Consider the following 6,347-nt stretch of genomic DNA (forward strand, 5'->3'; position numbering starts at 1 on the left):
CTTTAAGTTCAGAACCCTTGTTTCTGAATTAACTACATCACTCTCCATCTTAATGAAGAATTCCACCATATTATGGTCACTCTTACCCAAGGGGCCTCGCACGACAAGATTGCTAACTAACCCTTCCTCATTGGTCAATACCTAGTCTAGAATGGCCTGCTCTGTAGTTGGTTCCTCAACATGTTGGTTCAGAAAACCATCCCGCATACATTCCAAGAAATCCTCTTCCTCAGCACCCTTACCAATTTGGTTCACCCAATCTATATGTAGATTGAAGTCACCCATTATAACTGCTGTTCCTTTTTTGCACACTTTTCTAATTTCCGGTTTAATGCCATCCCCAACCTCACTACTACTGTTAGGTGCCCTGTACACAACTCCCACCAGCATTTTCTGCCCCTTAATGTTATGCAGCTCTACCCATATCGATTCCACATCCTCCAGGCTAATGCCCTTCCTTTCTATTGTGTTAATCTCCTCTCTAACCAGCAATGCTACCTCACCTCCTTTTCTTTTCAGTCTATCCCTCCTGAATATTGAATATCTCTGGATGTTGAGCTCCCATCCTTGGTCACCCTGGAGCCATGTCTCTGTGATCCCAACTATATCATATTCATTAATAACTACCTGCATATTCAATTCATCCACCTTGTTACGAATGCTCCTTGCATTGACACACAAAGCCTTCAGGCTTGTTTCTGCAACACTCTTAGCCCTTATACAATTATGTTGAAAAGTGGCCCTTTTTGATTTTTGCCCTGGATTTGCCTGCCTGCCACTTTTACTTTTCACCTTACTACTTTTTGCTTCTACCCTCATTTTCCACCCCTCTGTCTCTCTGCACTTGGTCCCATCCCCCTGCCACATTAGTTTAAATCCTCCTGAACAGCAGTAGCAAACGCTCCCCCAGGACATTGGTTCCAGTCCAGAATGTTTGGGTTATAACTGTAGCTAAGGGGGGAACTAGCCAATGGAGAATTGTTATACTATCTTGTATCTGTGAGCTGAGCAGGAGTTTGTGGTCTTTTTTCGGGAGGCGAGCGAGGAGGATGACGTGTGAGGAGCGGACAGCGGTTCCAGGACAGCGGATACTGGACGTCGGCAGTTCAGACGGTGGCTGAAGGCTCAGAAGGTCATTGTGGATGGAACCGGAGGCGTGAGACGTATTAAAAGATTATGTGCACAAACTGATAAACTTACTGATTTGGCGTTTTTAGGTTATCTGTTTCTACTAACCCATCACTAGGAAATAACTATAAAGTTGTAATTATTTACTCGCCTTTGGTGTATTGTCTGATATTTGTGTTGCGAGTGTGTACTGGGGGGGGGGGATTACACCGTATTTACACCAAAGTATTGCACTATTGGCGGGGCAATGGCGGTTCACCCTAGGTGAACGGGGGTAAATTGGGGGCACAGATGCTACACTTATGTTACGTCTCTATCAAAATGTGCAATTTATACTAATTTATAATAAATATTATGTACACCAGGACAGTCAAAATAACATAGAAATACAGTTGTATCAGTGTGAATTAATCAGTCTGATGGCCTGGTGGAAGAAGCTGTCCCGGAGCCTGTTGGTTCTGGCGTTTATGCTGCTGTACTGCTTCCCGGATGGTAGTAGCTGGAACATTTTGTAGTTGGGGTGACTCGGGTCCCCAATGATCCTTTGGGCCCTTTTTATACACGTGTCTTTGTAAATGTCCTGAATATTGGGAAGTTCACATCTATAAATGCGCTGGGCTGTCCACACCACTCTCTGCAGAGTCCTGCGATTGAGGGAAGTACAGTTCCCATACCAGGCAGTGATGTAGCCAGTCAGGATGCTCTCAATTGGGCCCCTTATGATTTGGGGGCCAAAACCAAACTTCTTCAACCATCTGAGGTGAAAGAGGCGCTGTTGTGCTTTTCCACCACACAGCCGGAATGTACAGGCCACGTGAGATCCTCAGTGATGTTTATGCCGAGGAACTTAAGGCTGTTCACCCTCTCAACCCCAGATCCATTGATGTCAATAGGGGCTAGCCTGTCTCCATTCCTCCTGTAGTCCACAACCAGCTCCTTTTATTTTTTAACGACATTGAGGGAGAGGTTGTTTTCTTGACACCACTATGTCAGTGTGATACAACTCTCATCAGGAATTCTTTTAGTCATGCAGATTCTGAATTTTACTCACAAGGATTCTACATCTTCTCAGTCCTATGCCAACTCCCTCTCAGAATTCAATTCCCACCCCAACCTTCTGCTTACCCTCCTATCCATTCAATACAATGTGTATGTTAAACTCCCAACCATGACTCAGTGATGCCCACAATGTCATACCTGAGCATTAAAAAATAACACTTTCAGTGCTGCGTTCATCACCCTTTTCAATTTTACCCCCATGTTACCAGAAGTTAAATTTATATCCCTTTCTGGAGACTTTTGTAATCTCTCCTGCACTCTCCTTCCCTTTTACTTCATCCTCACTTTCCAAACTGTTGAAATGTTGAACCTATTATTTAGTTTAAAGACAAACTTCACCCTATCCCAGTGATTGCAATTTTGACCTGTCTTCTGACTAATTTCACCAGCATGTTGGTTTTGGTACCAGAGGTGAAAATACACTGGACCTGGTTTATACTGACATACCAGGTGCATATAAAGCCGTTCCCCAGCCCCACGTTCAATTGACTGCTTCTCTTGCTGCTTCTCTCTACATATTCTATGCTCCAGCCTTTCCACCATGAGGAGATACCTGGTGACCCTGACAGAGTCTCTGCCACAGCTCCAGGATTCTCTCTCCTCTGCATGCAATGGGCCTCTCCGATACTTGATCCTCAGCTGGATCCTCACTTTCAATCACTGGTTCTTCACCATCCTCACAACCAGTAAGGATCGGACGATGGCCTATCTGCAGACCACAGACCCACTGTCTCTAACATTGGTGGCCCTGGACACCCCGAGACCACAGTTCCTGCTGCCACCCGCTTGGACCTCGTCACCTCCAGGCCGAGACTTTACACGCTGCCACTGGAACACCAGTCTCCCATCCCCCACCACCACTCTGCAATCCCGGGTCTCTCAGGCCCCACCGTCAGCTCTTGGGTCCACGGAGCCTCCATCTTCCTCCAATCCCACCTTCCCTGGACACTCCAACCCTCTTCTTTCCTCAGACACTACCAACCCTCTTCCCAATTCTGATCCCAACTCTCATCCGTGTCGGATCTTCTCAATTCCATCTGACCCCCTCTCTGAGGCAGAACATTCTGTCCTGGTAAGGGCCTCACTTTTGTCCCACTGCACCCACCGTGACATTGAACTCATCTTTCATTGCCTCTGTATCCATGCTTACGTCTTTGGCAAGGACTCTGCAGACCGCACCGATTACCCAGTCTGCCATCGCCAACCCTCCTCTTCCTGGACACACCACTCTGGTCTTCTGCCTGCTCTTCTTTTTATAGCCAATTGCCTGTAAAACACCAACTGTCTCAACTTTAACCCTCCTCACCCCCTCTGAACACGCTGCTCTCCACTCTCTCCGCACTAATCCTAACCTCACTATCAAACCTGCAGATAAGGGGGGTGCTGTAGTAGTCTGGTGGACTGACCACTACCTTGCTGAGTCCAGGAAACAACTCTCAGACATCTCCTCTTACCTACTCCTTGAACAGGACCCCACTAAGGAGCACCAGACTACTGTCTCCCACACCGTCACCGACCTCACCGACTCTGGGGATCTCCCATCCACTGCCACCATCTTCATAGTTCCCTTAACCTGCATCTCCTGTTTCTACCTCCCACCCAAGATCCACAAACCTGACTGTCCAGGTAGACCCAGTGTTTCAGCCAGCTCCTACCCCACTGAACTTACATCTGCATACCTCCACTGTTTTATTCCCCTCGTTCAGTCCCTTCCTACCTACATCCATCACACTTCATGCGCTCTTGATCTTTTCAATGTCTTTAAGTTCCCTGGTTCCGATCGTCTCATTTTCACTATAGATGTCCAGACCTGATACACTTCCATTCTCCATCAGGTGGGCATTAAATCTCTCCACTTTCTTCAGAACAACAGAGTCAACCAGTTCCGCTCTACCACCACTCTCCTCCGTCTGGTGGAACTGGTCCTCATCCTCAATAATTTCTCCTTCAGTTCCTCCCACTACCTTCAAACCAAAAGTGTGGCCATGGGCACTCACATAGGTCCCAGCTGTGCCTCCCTTTTTGTCGGCTACATTTAACATTCCTGTTCAAAGCGTACACTGGTATTGCTCCCCAACTCTTCCAATGCTAATCGAAGACTGCATTGGTGCTGATTCCTGCACCCGTGCTGAGCTCGTCAACTTCATCAACTTTGCTTCCAACTTCCACCCTGCCCTCAAATTTACCTCGTCTATACCTCCCCTTTCTCAATCTCTATTTCCAACTCTGGAGACAGTCTATCTACCGATATCTTTTACAAACCCACACTGACTCTCACAGCTGCCTGGACTATACCTCGTCCCACCCTGTCACTTGTAAAAATGCCAACACCCTTCATTCCAGAACTACTGAGACATCTTCCTCCTTCAAAGAAAAGGGATTCCCTTCCTCCTCCATCAACGCTGCCCTCACCCGCATCTCCTCCATTTCACAATCTGCCCTTACCCCATCCTCCCGCCGCCACACCAGGGATAGAGTTCCTTTTTTCCTCAACTACCACCCCACCTGCTTTCACGTACAGCACATAATTCTACATAACTTCCGCCAGCTCCAACGTGACCCCACCACCAAGCAAATTATTCCCTCCCCTGTACTCCCCACCCACTTTCCACAGGGATCGCTCCCAATACAACTCCCTTGTCCACTCGTTCCTCCCCACTGATCTCCTCCTGGTACTTACCCTTGCAAGCGGAACAAGAGTCACAACTGCCCCTACACCTCCTCCCTCACCACCATTCAGGGCCCCAAACAGTCCTTCCAGGTGAGCTGACACTTCACCTGTGAGTCTGTTGGGGCCATCTACTGTATCCGGTGCTCCTGGTGTGGCCTCCTGTATATCAGAGAGACCCAATGAAAATTGGGAGACCACTTCACCGAGCAACTACGATCCATCTGCCAGAAAAAACAGGATTTCCCAGTGACCACCCATTTCAATTCTGCTTCCCATTCCCATTCCAACATGTCAGTCCATGGCCTCCTCTACTGTCATGATGAGGTCACACTCAGGCTGGGGGAGCAACACTTTATATTCTGTCTGGGGAGCATCTAACCAGATGGCATGAACATCGATTTCTTGAGCTTCTGGTAATTGCCCCAATCCCCTTCACCATTCCCCATTCCCTTTTCCCTCTTTCAACTTACCTCCTTACCCTCCCATCACCTGCCTCGGGTGCTCCTACCCTTCCCTTTCTCCTATGGTCTTCTGCCCTCTATCAGATCTCCCTTCTCCAGCCCTTTATCTCTTCCATCAAACTTCCCAGTTCTTTACTTCACCTCCTCCTCCTCTCCCGGTTCCACCTATCACCCACCACCTTGTACTTCCTCCTCCACTCCCCCCACCTTCTTAATCAGACTTCTCTTCTTTCTCTTCTGTCCTGATGAAGGGTCTCAGCCTGAAACGTCTACTGTTTACTCTTTTCCACAGCTGCCTGACCTGCTGAGTTCCTCCAGCATTTTGTGTGTGTTGCTTTGGATTTCCAGCATCTGCAGATTGTCTCGTGTCTGTGAGTCTTCTCCTGTTCCTATTTCTATGTTCTGACATTATTCGTTGTACAAGATGTTGGTGAGGCCAGATTTGGAATACTATGCTCAGGTTTAGTCGCACTGCTACAGGAACAATCACAAGATCACAAAGGAGCAGAAGTCGGCTGTTCGGCCCATCCAGTCTGCTCTGCCACTCCACCATGAGCTAATCTATTCTGTCTAGTTTCAATTTCCAGCTTTTTTCCCATATCCCTTGATACCCTGACTAACTAGATACCTTTCAATCTCCTCCTTAAAAACCCTCAAATGATTGGACCTCCACAGCTGTATGTGGCAACGAATTCCATAAATCCACGACCCTCTGGCTAAAAATATTTCTCCTCATCTCTGTTTTAAATGGGTACCCTCTAATTCTAAGACTGTGACCTCTTGTCCTGGACTCACCCACCAAGGGAAATAGCTTTTCCACATCTACTCTGTCCAACCCTTTCAACATTCGAAATATTTCTATGAGATCCCCTCTCATTCTTCTATACTCTAATGAATACAATCCTAGAGCCGACAAACGCTCCTCATATGTTAGCCCCTGCATTCCAGGAATCATCCTCGTAAATCTTCTCTGAACTCTCTCCAACATCAGCACATCCTTTCTATGATAGGGGGCCCAAAACTGCACA

Source organism: Hemitrygon akajei, unplaced genomic scaffold (genome assembly GCF_048418815.1).
Source record: "Hemitrygon akajei unplaced genomic scaffold, sHemAka1.3 Scf000112, whole genome shotgun sequence".
Lineage (NCBI taxonomy): Eukaryota > Metazoa > Chordata > Chondrichthyes > Myliobatiformes > Dasyatidae > Hemitrygon > Hemitrygon akajei.